This window comes from Strigops habroptila, chromosome 4 (assembly GCF_004027225.2).
Source record: "Strigops habroptila isolate Jane chromosome 4, bStrHab1.2.pri, whole genome shotgun sequence".
In the NCBI taxonomy this organism is placed as follows: domain Eukaryota; kingdom Metazoa; phylum Chordata; class Aves; order Psittaciformes; family Psittacidae; genus Strigops; species Strigops habroptila.
The window spans coordinates 2,621,176-2,634,652 of record NC_046358.1 but is presented as its reverse complement, the minus strand read 5'-3'; positions in this window follow the sequence as shown (position 1 = coordinate 2,634,652).

Sequence of the window (13,477 nt, the reverse complement as noted above, 5' to 3'; positions counted from 1 at the left end):
AACCACCATGATCACAGAACCAATAGAAAGAATAGCCATACAGACAGACATTTATAGTTAAATATAGTATTTTTCACAATCCCTAACAGTCAGGAAACTGTCAGGTAAGGTATTACCCTCTAACAACACTATAAAGTGGATGCCCTAGAGCATTATTGGTCCATGGTGAGAATAGTGGTTATATACAATGGCAAACAATGCTGAAAAGAATTGAAGACAAACGATAGGGGAAATGCAAAGGCACAATTCAGGTCTTAAAAATCTCTTCTACCTTGTCGGGAATCATTTATAACCTTAGGATAACAGCTGCAGTATATATTGTGGTACTGCCATAAATCAGTCTAGCAACAGCTTCCCAGCTGATGCAGGATCTCATTCCAGAAGATTCTTACCAGCCCTCACAAGTGCTAATACTCGAGCATAACCTCTACAGGCCATGTGCACATATTCTCCTTCCCCCTGGATGTGTTCGGTCAGAGATTCATTTTCCCAAGGAATACCAAACTTTGTAGGATTAGGCAGCTTCGCTGTATTACAGGAACCCGCTGACTCCCTCTTGAGGCTGGCTGTGTGGAAATACCACAACATTGTGCTTAATCTACTCCAGGACGTTTACTGAATGTGTAGTAATTCAACTCACTGCAAAATGAAGAATACTCAGCGAAAAGACGCGCACCAGCTTTCCCATTACTGTGTGAACAACTGTTGCTTGACACACCTCGTGGAATGGGGGTGCAGATGAACTGAGGGATTGCATGCGTGACACAGTTTCTAACAGATCACGTCCTACAGTATGGTACTCTCACCACAAGGTGTCTACCCTCACAGAGAGATCAAGTGCACAACGCCTTGTGTTAGGAACTGCTTAGAATAGTTACAGGATTGCCCAGAATAACATCTGAACTGCATGGCCAGTGAAGCCACTGACTTTTTATTGACAAGACTCTGCTTTCTTTCCGTATCCCTAGCACAAAACCTCTGGAAAAGGCAGTATCCGTTTCTGGCCACAATATATTGGCGAGATGGACACAGCACAGTGCACTGTTACAGACACCTGCTTCACAAAGACAAAACCTGCATGAGGAAGAGGTTTAAACTTACTCATTTACAGATCATGTTCCCAGAGCAGTGCCTGATGAGGTGGCCTGTCATGGCAAAGTGTCATGCCTACTGACATAGGCATCTCTCTGTGCAGTAACATGTTCCTGAGCAATGAGATGCAACTATAAGAAAAAGGAAGAAAAAAGCAAGTGAGACAGGGACGAGAAAACTGTAGAAATAGGACAAAGGGATAATGGGTTCAAACTTACACAGGGGAAGTTCAGGTTAGATATAAGGAAGAAGTTCTTTACTGTGAGAGTGCTGAGGCACTGGAACGGGTTGTTCAAAGAAGTGGTAAATGCTCCATCCCTGGCAGTGTTCAAGGCCAGGTTGGGCAGAACCTTGGGCAACATGGTCTAAGGTGAGGTGTCCCTGCTGGTTGCAGGGGGGTTGGAACTGGGTGATCTTAAGGTCCTTTTCAACCCAAACCATTCTATGATTCTATGAGAAGTGCAACACTATAGTGTAACTTCACTGCTGTGTTTTTCTAACCTGCTCTCAGTGAGGAGTGAACCAAAACCCTGATCATGCATCGGGTGCCTCACATTGTGTTGAAATACGCCTTTGAGATGATTAGCAGAGTACATTCCTGGTTGCTGTGGTATATGCTATGCCATCCATCTCCATGGCATGTTTCTACTACAGTGTCCTACCAGGCCTCCTGTGCTAGCTGTTGGCTAACTCCTGGGTGTGCAGCTTTTGTCAGAGCCATTTCTCGCCAGGAGATGCATTTTATGCATTCAATGCAGTCACATGCTCTCCTTCACATATATTCTTCTTTCATTTTCTGAAATTTAAAATGCCCCTGCTCACCACTGTTGACAGGATTCAGGAGCGCCAAGCTGCCACCAGACCTGCTGGCAGTGTGTGAGGCTGATGGAACTGGAATTGGCACCTCCAGTCTAGGCCATATCTGGGTATAACAGGGCTATGCCCAAGTCTTCTCATGAACCCAAGCCAAAACACTATAAACCCTTGATAGTTTTATGTTCACAATTACTGGGTTGTTTTTCAGGTTATCCTGAGCAGTGACAAATTTACTTGGCAAAGTTACTTGGCAACCCTCCAGAAACCATACTGCTTAGGCTGGGTGTGGTATACTTCAGCATGGAATAAGGCAGGATATGAAGCACACAAGAGTATCACAGAATGGCTTGGGTTGGAAAGGACCTTAAAGCTCATTCAATTTCAACCCCCTGCCAGGGGCAGGGACACCTTCCACTAGAGCAGGTTGCTCCAAGCCCCTGTGTCCAACCTGGCCTTGAACACTGCCAGGGATGGGGCAGCCACAGCTTCTCTGGGCAACCTGTGCCAGCACTCCACTGCCCTGACAGGGAAGAACTTCTGCCTAAGAGCTCATCTCAATCTCTCCTCTTTCAGTTTAAAGCCATGAGTATGATGTGTTCTGGGATGGCATTGAAGGACAGTCAGGAGGAGGCAGCCCTCTATGCTGTCTTTACAATTGTATTTTAACTATTCTTTCAGATCCACCAGTGCTTCATCAGCAAGAAACCTAGTACATTCCATCATAGAGACCTCAGGAATGAACTAAGTATACAGCTTAGACCATAGAGGCCTGGGCTGAGGAGTGAGAGCACAGTGCCAAGGGACAGTGCAGATGTATCCAGGAAATCCTCAGCACCACAAAGCACCTAGTAGTCAGAATAGTCATCTGCCACACATGGCTCATTTTAAGTCTCATCTAAATTTAGCATTTGAACTTGATTCTTCCCATACTCCATGAAACTCTCTTAGACACCTACTGTTTGCTGTTCTGGTTTGCTAGTGAAACAATAGTAACGTATTGAGCCAGTATAGCAGCAAAGGGCAAGCAAGAGAGACAAGCAGACTGCTGCAGTGCTATCACCACAGCACTCATCTGGAAGGTAGGAGGGAAAAGTTCTATCACATTTGTGGGAAAAACTACAGTGAATGAACACTTCCAGCAAGAAAATAATTAATAAAACAATGTCAAACATGTTAGAATAAGGGGGAAATACCACAGCAAAACAATGTCTTCACTTGTAGATTTCTCTCTTCACTATGTTTTTTACTTTGCGACCCCTGATTTTCCTTGATTTCTCTGATAAACTCCAGAGATTTTAGTTATTTCCACTAGGAAACCTTGCCTACCTGCACATAAAACTAGAATAGAATCTTATAAATGTTTTGATTTGAGGTACATTTCATATTGTTTAAATACCTCAGAGTCAATATCATATAATGCTAATTTGTAAATGAATGAATGATTGCCAAAAAAGAGACTGAAATGTTACTAAAATTTTACCTAAACTTTATAAGGCGTGTGTGAAAAATGCTGTAAAACTCACCTGTAAATATCACTGACCATTGATGTTGGCATTTTTATGAAAACAAACAGAAAACAAAGCTTTGTAACACTAAGAGGCACCATTTTACTCTATATAACATCATAACAGCATAGTAACTAGTATTCTAGTATTCATCACCATATTATATTGCCCATATTAAGAAATTTTCTTCAAGAACACTTAATCTTGGTATATTGGAGCAGGAATTTGTAGCTTGACACTTACTGCACAGAGGAGTGTACTAGTTAATGAAAACCGAGTTTATATGATGCTACTTTTGGACCATCATAATACACTGTTCATACTTTTTCAGTTTTTGTGTGAATGAACAGTATTTTACCACGTCACTTGTCTTGTGAAGATGCTGAATGTGTATACCACCATGGTTTTGCTACAGCGGAAGAGCATGCATAGAATCATAGAATCATTTTGGTTGGAAAAGACCTTTAAGATTATCATGTCCAACCATTCCCCAGCACTGTCAAGGCCACCACTAAACCATATCTCTAAGGCCTCATCTACTTCCAACCCTAAAAGTAAAATCATGCAAAAAACAGTAGGGGAAGAAAAATCACATAAGGTTCCAAACCTCATTGTCAGTTCAGTACATGCACATGTAGCTGCGCTGTTCATTAGCGCTATTGGCTTGAGAACCACCTAGTCAACATGCATGGCCTTCAGAAACACCATCCACCTCCTTCTATACCTAATTCCAGTTATGACACAAGGTTACCTGTTATCACAGAGGCCAGGAATATTTTTCCAACAGGGAGACAACTGACACAGGCCAATTTGTTATTGCTACTAAGGATGAAACATACACTGTAAGCAATGGGTAGGAAATTACCAACTCCCTTTTTTTCCACCTACGTCATTGGGCAGGTGTACCTGTGACACACCATCCTAATGGAAGTATCTCAGTGCTATATAATGTTCTATAGCACATCTTAGTACCCGGTCCTGGAAATAAATATAAGAATAGTCCGTATGATTCAGTAGCAGTGGGGCTGGTGCCAGGATTATGAAGTATAGGATCCATCAGTGCTCAACAAAATGATGATTCAGAGATGTATCAGAGGTTGACAGAAGAATTAAAATTAAATGATGAATGGTGGGTGGATGTCATGGGGTGTCATTGAACCGGATCATAACAAAAAACACCTGCATTAAAATACAAGGTGAAAGACCAAGGCCTATCTCCAATCTATAGTAGTTGGCAGATACCTTTCAGCTACAATGGAGCCTCTTGTGAATAGGGTATATTGGTTACTATCGCCATGACTGGTAAGCAGGAAAAGGAGCAAAACCATCAATACAGAAGAAGATGGTGGAAAGCCTCTGGAATCTGACAGGCAGGCAGGAAATTAAGATACCTCAACCTTTCATGTCTTGAAACTTCCTTTCAGATTTCAGGAAAATGTACGGATAACAATACTAAACAGAAAAGGTATTAGCACATTGTAAAAACAAAGAAAGAATCCCCTACCATACTAACAACAAAAGGAAAGGAAAAAGTATCAACCTTCTCAGTCAAATACTATGATAACCAGAGGACTATTGAAAAATAGCTGTTTTCACTCTTGGTGAGTTGAAAGTATTTGGTGATCAAAACTTGGCCTAATTTACATGGTTGGTATCATGTAGAACTCTTTCTTGTAGCTGTAAACGTTTATCAAACATTTTTAGACTAGAAGTATTAAAAAAAATTAAGGCAACATATTCAGTGATAAATGTGTATTCTCTTAAAGAAGATAAATGTGTAAACTCTTAAAATTGTTTAGACGTCCATGTTATGGATGAAGACTCAACTGTGCTGCCCAAACACAGAACAAACACTGATATTAACTGACAAACCCAGGACATAAATACAAGCAAAGCCAGCTAGGAATGCTGATAGTTCACAGTAGGTGGCAGGGGGTTGGAACTAGATGATCTTAAGGTCCTTTCCAACTCAAATTATTCTATGATTCTGTGATCTGTTCAGAAGGTTGCGGCATGTTTATAAGTTTGATGGTTTGTAAGTTATGATCTGTATTTCATTTTTATCCCTGCATCAATGTAAATGGCTTGTAAACCTCTTGTAAATGTTTTGCAGATGGTCAGCCAGGGTTCAGAGGTCAATTAATAGCTAGAAAGAAATGTATCGATATAATTACCCTGGTAACTTAATATCAACCTCAAGGGGGTTAAAAAAAAAAAGGGAACAACAAGCTAATACTTTGTTACAGTTTCCAGATAAGTTTCACCACTTCTCGGGTGTCATGAAACAGCCAAGTTCTGTTTCTATGTTCATATGTCAAAATAACTATTAATTCTTCTAACTTTTATAAAGCAGGCACACATTTTAGAAATGTAGCCCTCCATACATGTAAAAAGCAGGATTTTTAGGATGTCTAAAATTGATCCCAGTGTCTAACTAAATGCTGTGAAGACTCCTGTAGTTATGGCATTATGTTGCCTTTTTTTTAAGTATATTAGGTGCTTCTAAAATTTCAACTTACCTGTTTGAAGCAAGGAATTCTGTAGAAACAGAAAACTTTAGAAAAATGAGGTCAAATGTACAGAAGAGAACTTTGGCTTTAAGAATACCTAAACATGCAGAAGAAATTCTGCTTGGTTTCTTTTCCATGCATGTCCCTGTGGTAAAAACAGTCCAGGCTTTTTATTCTACTTCAGCAGAAATCACAAGTAGCCCCTGGCAATTGTATAAGTCTTAAACAAAATAATGGCCACCTTTGTAACATATAATAACACATAACTAGTCAGTGTAAAAAATTGCCTTTATCAGAAGGACTGGAACAGCTACTCACATGCTGCCATTACTCAGACAGCTGGGGCAAGCTGCTGGCCATATGGCAGGCACCGTTGTGGAGCAATTATTCCAGGCTGGAAGAACTATTTTATATGTATCTAATATGCTACTAGCGGTGCTGTATTTCACTCAGAGTGTGCTCCTTGCTTCTTTGAATCTCGTAAGACCCTGGAATTTTTGGTAGTCTAGCTATTTAAAGGGGGGGAAAAAAAGGCTAAAATATTCACACCAAAATAAAAGCAGAATTTTCAAAGGTACTGAGACCTACAACTCCCATCAATTCAAACAATACTCATTAGTGTGCTAATACCTCAGCATTAATTATTCCCTTGGTTCTATTTGTGACCACCTCAAGGGACAAACCTCAAGTCTTATGTCTTTTGCTGTTATTCCTCTTAAACTGGGCAACTAAAGAGACAGCCACGATTCTTCTATAATAAAGCAGATTTTTAAAATTGCATTTATTTCACAATTCATTAAAATTATCTTCAAAAATCTTATTCAGTTATTCAGTGTCTGTTAATCTGCTAGTTTAGAGATAATGAAAATGAATCAGTGACAAGTTAGCTTGCATTAAATAGGTGTAAATATGTAGATGGGGCCCTCAGTGACATGGTTTAGCGGTGGTCTCAGCACTCTTGGGGTAGTGGTTGGACTTGATGATCTTCAAGTTCTTTTCCAACCTAGTTCATTCTATGATTCTGTGAAATGTTTTAAAGTATATTTGTATTTTGGGAATGTAAAGGTGAAAGACAAAACACATTAAACTACATGTGGATTATAAACATGTTAAACTTAGAAAATATTATCTTAATGGGACCCTGGCAGGCAATCTCTGCGGGTGAATTTGCAACAATTACTCCCAGGTGATTCCATGGGAAACTGACCCATCAAGTCAGCACACTGGATTATTATACATGTAAAATACTTGCTTATACTCCAGCATACAAATATCACGTGTACCTATTATGACTGTCACATGCATTGTAAGTCTTTGATGTATCTCTGCCTGCAGAGCACCACAGCTTTCATAACTTACTTAAATAGAAAAAGATCAAGCCAGCCTTTCTTTAGACACCTAAACATTACTTAGATGTCTAACTTAAATCTCTCAGGTTTAACAGTTTTGACTTAGTGACTCGATCATGTACAGAAAATCTCCAGCTACTTGCCCATTGGTTTCGAAGATAGTGACATTTCCTCTTTTCATACCTTAAAAATGCAACATCCCTTCTCCTTTGTCCTTCCTTTTTTCCCAGAGTCTGTATTTGCTGTGGTTACAGCAAATCCATCTTGTTTCTTGCCATTCCACTGGCTGGTTTGCTTGAGTTTTTTTCCCCCATAAGCTTCCATTATTGTCTCTTCCAGTCATGGCACTGATACTATATTCAGAGGAAAATTCAGGAATCACCGCTGTAAAGAACAATGTGTGATCAGATGACAAATTTTAACAGTGTTTTAGTACCAAAACTAAATGAAAGTTGAGTTTTGGTACTAAATTCATCATTACAAGTGTTCTACACCTTGCAACCTAAGTGTCAGTCATGTACTCAAAATGCCTCTAATCAGGGGTTTTCTTTCAAAATGGAATGCCCAAATCATAAAGCAGTGTTGATATTGTTAGATAGATGTGCAAATTCTTTTGTTCACATTCTGTAGGCCTCTAACACAGCATATGTCTGGTGTGCCTCTCCATTCTATGTTTTAATCTGATATATTACACTGATATTTTTCAGCAGAGCATCAAACTCTGCTTTCTTCTACTTAGGGATCACAGAACATATATAATGGGCAAACAGATTCTGTTCATATATCCAACTAGCAGCTTCAGTTTAGTTCATTTTATTGGCATATTAATAAATTATATGAATAAACCCTATATACCAGTCTAGAGCTGTACTGATGCATTCAGCTACAGAAATCTATCCAAAATTTTCAGAAGCATGTATCTAATTTTTACTGACAATGAAATAATAGCCTGATTTTCCAGTCATGTGAGGCAGCCAACATTTTTAATTGCCTTTACATTTCTGAACATTCAATTGGCTTGAAAAACCAGTTCATTTACTATTCTCTTCTTTATACAAAATTAGAACATATAAAATGACACCTATTGAATCAAGATATCTCTTGGATCAAGCACCTATATTTATACATGCAAACATCCAGCAAGCCAATTAAACACTTGACTAATTTAAAGCACATGTGACTAAGTCATACTGGATGGTTGACCCATTTAAAAGCTTCAGAGCTTCTGATTCTAATAACAGAAAAAAATATTGCTGTGCCTAGCTTTAATTCTTATGCAGAAGCATTAATGAGCAAAATCATGTTTCAAAATAGAGAGTTTATCAACTGCTATTAGGTAAATGCTTCAGACAATGCTGCTAATAATACAGGGAAGAAATGCAGAAAACCATTCATAAGCTTACTTATGGGTGCTCTAACTTGAAAGAAAATCAAATAAAAGCAAATGCATTAACACAAGAAAATTGTATTTATATGATGTGAATTTTAAGAATGTAGTTTCTAGGAATAAAAATACAAAACTTCACATACCCAGAATGTTAAATACATGTTTGAATACTGCATTTCTTGTCCTATTATTGTTGTTCTTTCAGTTATCTCAAAACATATATTGCAGCTGTCTTGCCAGCACCAAATATTAAACACAAATTCTTGATGATGATGAGGAGGAGTACTGTTCATGAAATGTCATACATTATTGCAAAACATTAATAAAGATGAATGAAATTCATCTTTTGGTAAAAATACTGCAAAATTTATTTTACTCTAGGACAAGTGTATCCATTGACATTTACTAACCACACACACTGCTAAATTTTGAGAGTTGGACTAGATGATGCCCAGAGGTCCCTTCCAACCCTAATGATTCTGTGATTCTGTGAACACATCTGCTCCAGAATCACTGAAGTCTTTATTGTCTATAGAAAAGGAAAGAAGGAGAGAAAAGAAAACCACATTGTTTTTCTAGTGTAAAAACACACTATTATTATTCTAACACGCTTTTCTACCTCTGAGGTTAGTCTTTTTTTCTAGTGGTTTAAATTAAGACCTTGCCCTAATAACTACAGCAGAGAATGGTGGAAATTATAAACACAAAATGAGGTTTCCAATCTGCCTTTTCCTGATTTTCTGCTACGTGTGTTTTCTCAGAAGTTTTCTCTCTGCTGTGCCTCTCAGTATCTCATTCTGTCAACTGACAGCCCAAGTGACGAGCTATTTCCCATAAAACCCAGCTTTAATTCATGCTGCTTACCTTTTCCACTAATGTTGCTCCCTCCATCATCCCTCAAAGTCCACCTCTTCTGAAGATGTTTTATTTCACAGTGTTTTCCATTGGATTTGATGACTGAAAATGCAAAAGTAAAAAGGCTATAAATAATGCAAGTTACTGAATGATAAACTTATTAAGCAGACAATACTTACAGAGTATATACAGAGCTCCACAGATCATTACATATCTCATATTCCATCTCTTCTTCTCACCATATACTATGTCTAACATGTTGACACCTGTCACCCAGATGTTGGCTGGCTCTTAATAGCATGGACTTTATGTCCACCTAATTGCATGTTTGACAAATAAAATTGGTTTGGGTGTGTATTTCCACTTTGGAATCAAGACAGCCAATGTGTTCCATTTACTGTATTACAATGAACATTAATCTGTTCTATTAATGCTTCTCTGTTTTTCTTCTGAGTGTACTTGCCATACCTTCAATCCCCTGTCATGTAAGTGAACAGTTAATAGTAGTATATATTCCTTGTTCAGTGTTTTTTCCGTGCCCTGATGATCACATCAGCTGTGACAGCAAAAGGATCGTCAGAAAAGTCAATTGAAAAGGTTCCTGAGGTACTGTAAATATCCCAAGGTTGGATATTTGTCACAAGGCCAATTATTCTTTCATGCCTTGAGAATAGTTTCATTATATTACTTCATATTTGGAGTAGGGGCAGTAGATGCATTTTTTTCCATGATTGAAAATACATTCAGTGATATCAATTATATTTTTATTACTTGAGCCTTTACCACGTAAACCAATGTCTTTATTTTTTTCTTTCTGACCTTATTCCTTGGGGCATAGGTAGAAAATATATCCAGGCCTCATCTCTAGATACGGTTTGGATACTGTGGAAGATAAAAGTTTGAACATCTTTAGTAGAAGGGTTAAAAATGAAGACTCCCAATCCTGTGATGTGGTCTCAGCGATAATCAGTTTAATTAAAAATGAGCACTTTCTGTCTTATTTTTCTCTTTTCTGGTCTTTTAGAATAAATGTCATGCTTCAATGCTCTGTGCTGAAGTTAAATGCTTTGGCTATGTAGTAGAAGTACTCTGAGCATACCTACTCAACAGATGTTGTAGAGAACATGGGAACATTTATGAATCTGATTTAATCACAAGCAGGAGGTAGGTACCAACTCAGCCAGCTGAGATGGTTGATATACGTAGCATGAAAGCTTTAGGTGCCTATGTAACTTGATTAGCAAAGCAATAGATCCTGTTGACCTTCCACCCAGCTAATTCTACATCATTCCCTTGGGTGTAAACCACTGAACTATGTGTAAACTTTGTATTCGGCATGATTTTGTGTGCATGCTTGCGGGTGAGTGAAACTGACCTTGCAGTTTGTGATTAAACTCACTTTAAATAGGGAAAACAAAATATGAATGCGAAGTATTCTGACTTTTAATCACAAAATCTTACTTAAGGGTAAAGTGTGGTTTGGAATATGCCTCAGAAAGACACGCAGCAACATAGAACCAGTCTCCCCAGGTAAATAAAGATGACTAATTTGGAATTGTTTGAAGTTTGTTGACTTAATGCATATATAACAGGAGGCTTACGCAGGCAAATAAGATGCCGCAGGAACCAAATATCAGAATAGAAGCGGGGGGGGGAGGGAAGAAAATAAATAAAGATACTCACAGCAAAGCATTGGCGGCTGGAGCACCTCACGTATAAAGACAGGCTAAGAAAGATGAGGCTGTTCAGCCTGGAGAAGAGAAGCTGCATGGAGACCTCATAGCAGCCTTCCAGTATCTGAAGGGGGCTACAAGGATGCTGGAGAGGGACTCTTCATCAGGGACTGTAGTGATAGGACAAGGGGTGATGGGTTCAAACTGAAACAGGGGAAGTTCAGGTTAGATATAAGGAGAAGTTCTTTACTGTGAAGGTGGTGAGGCACTGGCATAGGTTGCCCAGAGAAGCTGTGGCTGCCCCATCCCTGGCAGTGTTCAAGGCCAGGTTGGACACAGGGGCTTGGAGCAACCTGGTCTAGTGTGAGGTGTCCCTGCCCATGGCAGGGGGTTGGAACTAGGTGATCTCAAGGTCCTTTCCAACCCAAACTGTTCTATGATTCTATGAATTTCAAGCAGCATTCAGTGCTTTCTTCACTGAAAAGATAGAAGATTAAGTTGAGAGTACAGAAAATTTTCCTCTTCTTTTCATACTTAGTTTTGTATATGCCCTTACCAAATGTAGTTGCTTGGTTTTAGTATAGCTAAAGTGTAAACATTTCTGATGCCATTGATATTGCCACCTGCTTTTCCTTGGATTTTTTTTGGCATATTTTCTTAGCCAGTATTTAATCTCTTCTTGTTTTTTATGCATATACACATAAGTATATACACATATATCCTTTCCTCTAGCCTTACAGTTATAATAAGGGTTTGTGGAAAATGAAAGAGAAGCAGTTTTTGCAAGTTACTCTTACTTTGAAATGAATTTGTGACAAGTAAGTTTACACACATTTGTTGACAGGAGGTGTTAAACTTTAAAGGAAAAGCAAACAGTAACTCTTCATGAAAATGTCCACATTGCCCTCATTTTGCTGTTTAAGCAAACTGAAATATCAACTATATTTGATTTAAAAAGTGCGCGTATGCACTCTTAATAGTAAGTCTACAGGACCAGTCAATCAGTCTTTCCTTAAGAAAAGACCATTTTTTTGTAAAAGTCATCTTAAAACATAAAGGCTGCATAGAACACCACCACATAAGTCTGAATGAGTACCCGAAATGTTCTCAGAAACAGCTAACAGTGAGGCCTACAAACTTAGTTTGCAATGTGGGAGCTAACATCTTGAAACCAAAGTTTTCTGTGGCTTAAGACGTTGTTGTGAAGCTTGGATACTTTTTTCTTTGGCTGATACTATAGAGGGTTTCTTGGTCTGTACAATGTACCAAGAAACTGGTTAGATTTTTGCGGAAATCCAAGCCGAACTATAGTTAACTGAAGTTCAACTTCTGCTTATCTTTTCCAAGGATTGTCTGGATGCAGTGGAAGTGATCAGTGGTTGCACAGAAGTTGCAGTAGATGTAGTCTGATGATATATATTTAACATAAAAATATTAGAAACACAGGCAATCTATCTTTCTTGTTCTTTGTAATGTTGGTTATCATGTTGCGGAAGAAAAGATTATGAGACTTGGAGACGTGAAAGAAATGTCTCAAATAAAGCTAAAGCAGAAAAAAGGGAGTTCTTACCACTGAGGCAAAGGAATACCATTAGTGGTATACATACATGGGTATAGCCTTCTAATGCATAACAACACATACTAGATGAATTAATTGTCTGCTACACTATTTTTTGTGTCTGTTAAGAGAAAAAAATGTAGTCATAGTCTGGCACATAAGCATTTTTCCCCTTTTCATTTCTTTCTTACAGGCTGTGGGTAAACAGAGCTACACTGCTTCACTGTTGTACTATGCATTCTGTAAAGAACCATACTGGGATTCTTGATAAAGAATGGCGGGGGGGGGGGGGGGGGAAGGAAACAAACCACCACACACACACACAACTTGCTGGCTCAGTCGCTTTTATAAACCAGTACTTCTGCAAACCACATTTGGGTAATTTCTCTTTGTTTGGACAGGTCTGCTATGATTACCCCCAATCATTGTCGTTAGGAAAGAGCTAATAAGGGGAAAGGTTTGCGTATTTTAGTTTTCTAGCATATATATGTAGTCTTATCCACCTGTCTGGGGCCAGGAATGCCGTATAGAAATACACACTGAAATGCAAATCCACAGAATAACTGGTAGATAGAGATCCTCGTCCATCTTTCCAGTGCCCAATGTCACGCAGCCTAACAGTTCCAGATAGATTATTCATGTTGCTGAAGGCTTTTACCTCAGAAATAGGAAAAACAACTGCCTGTAAACTACTTCTGTCACCTGTAGTGCTACAGCTGCCCAACGGGAGAA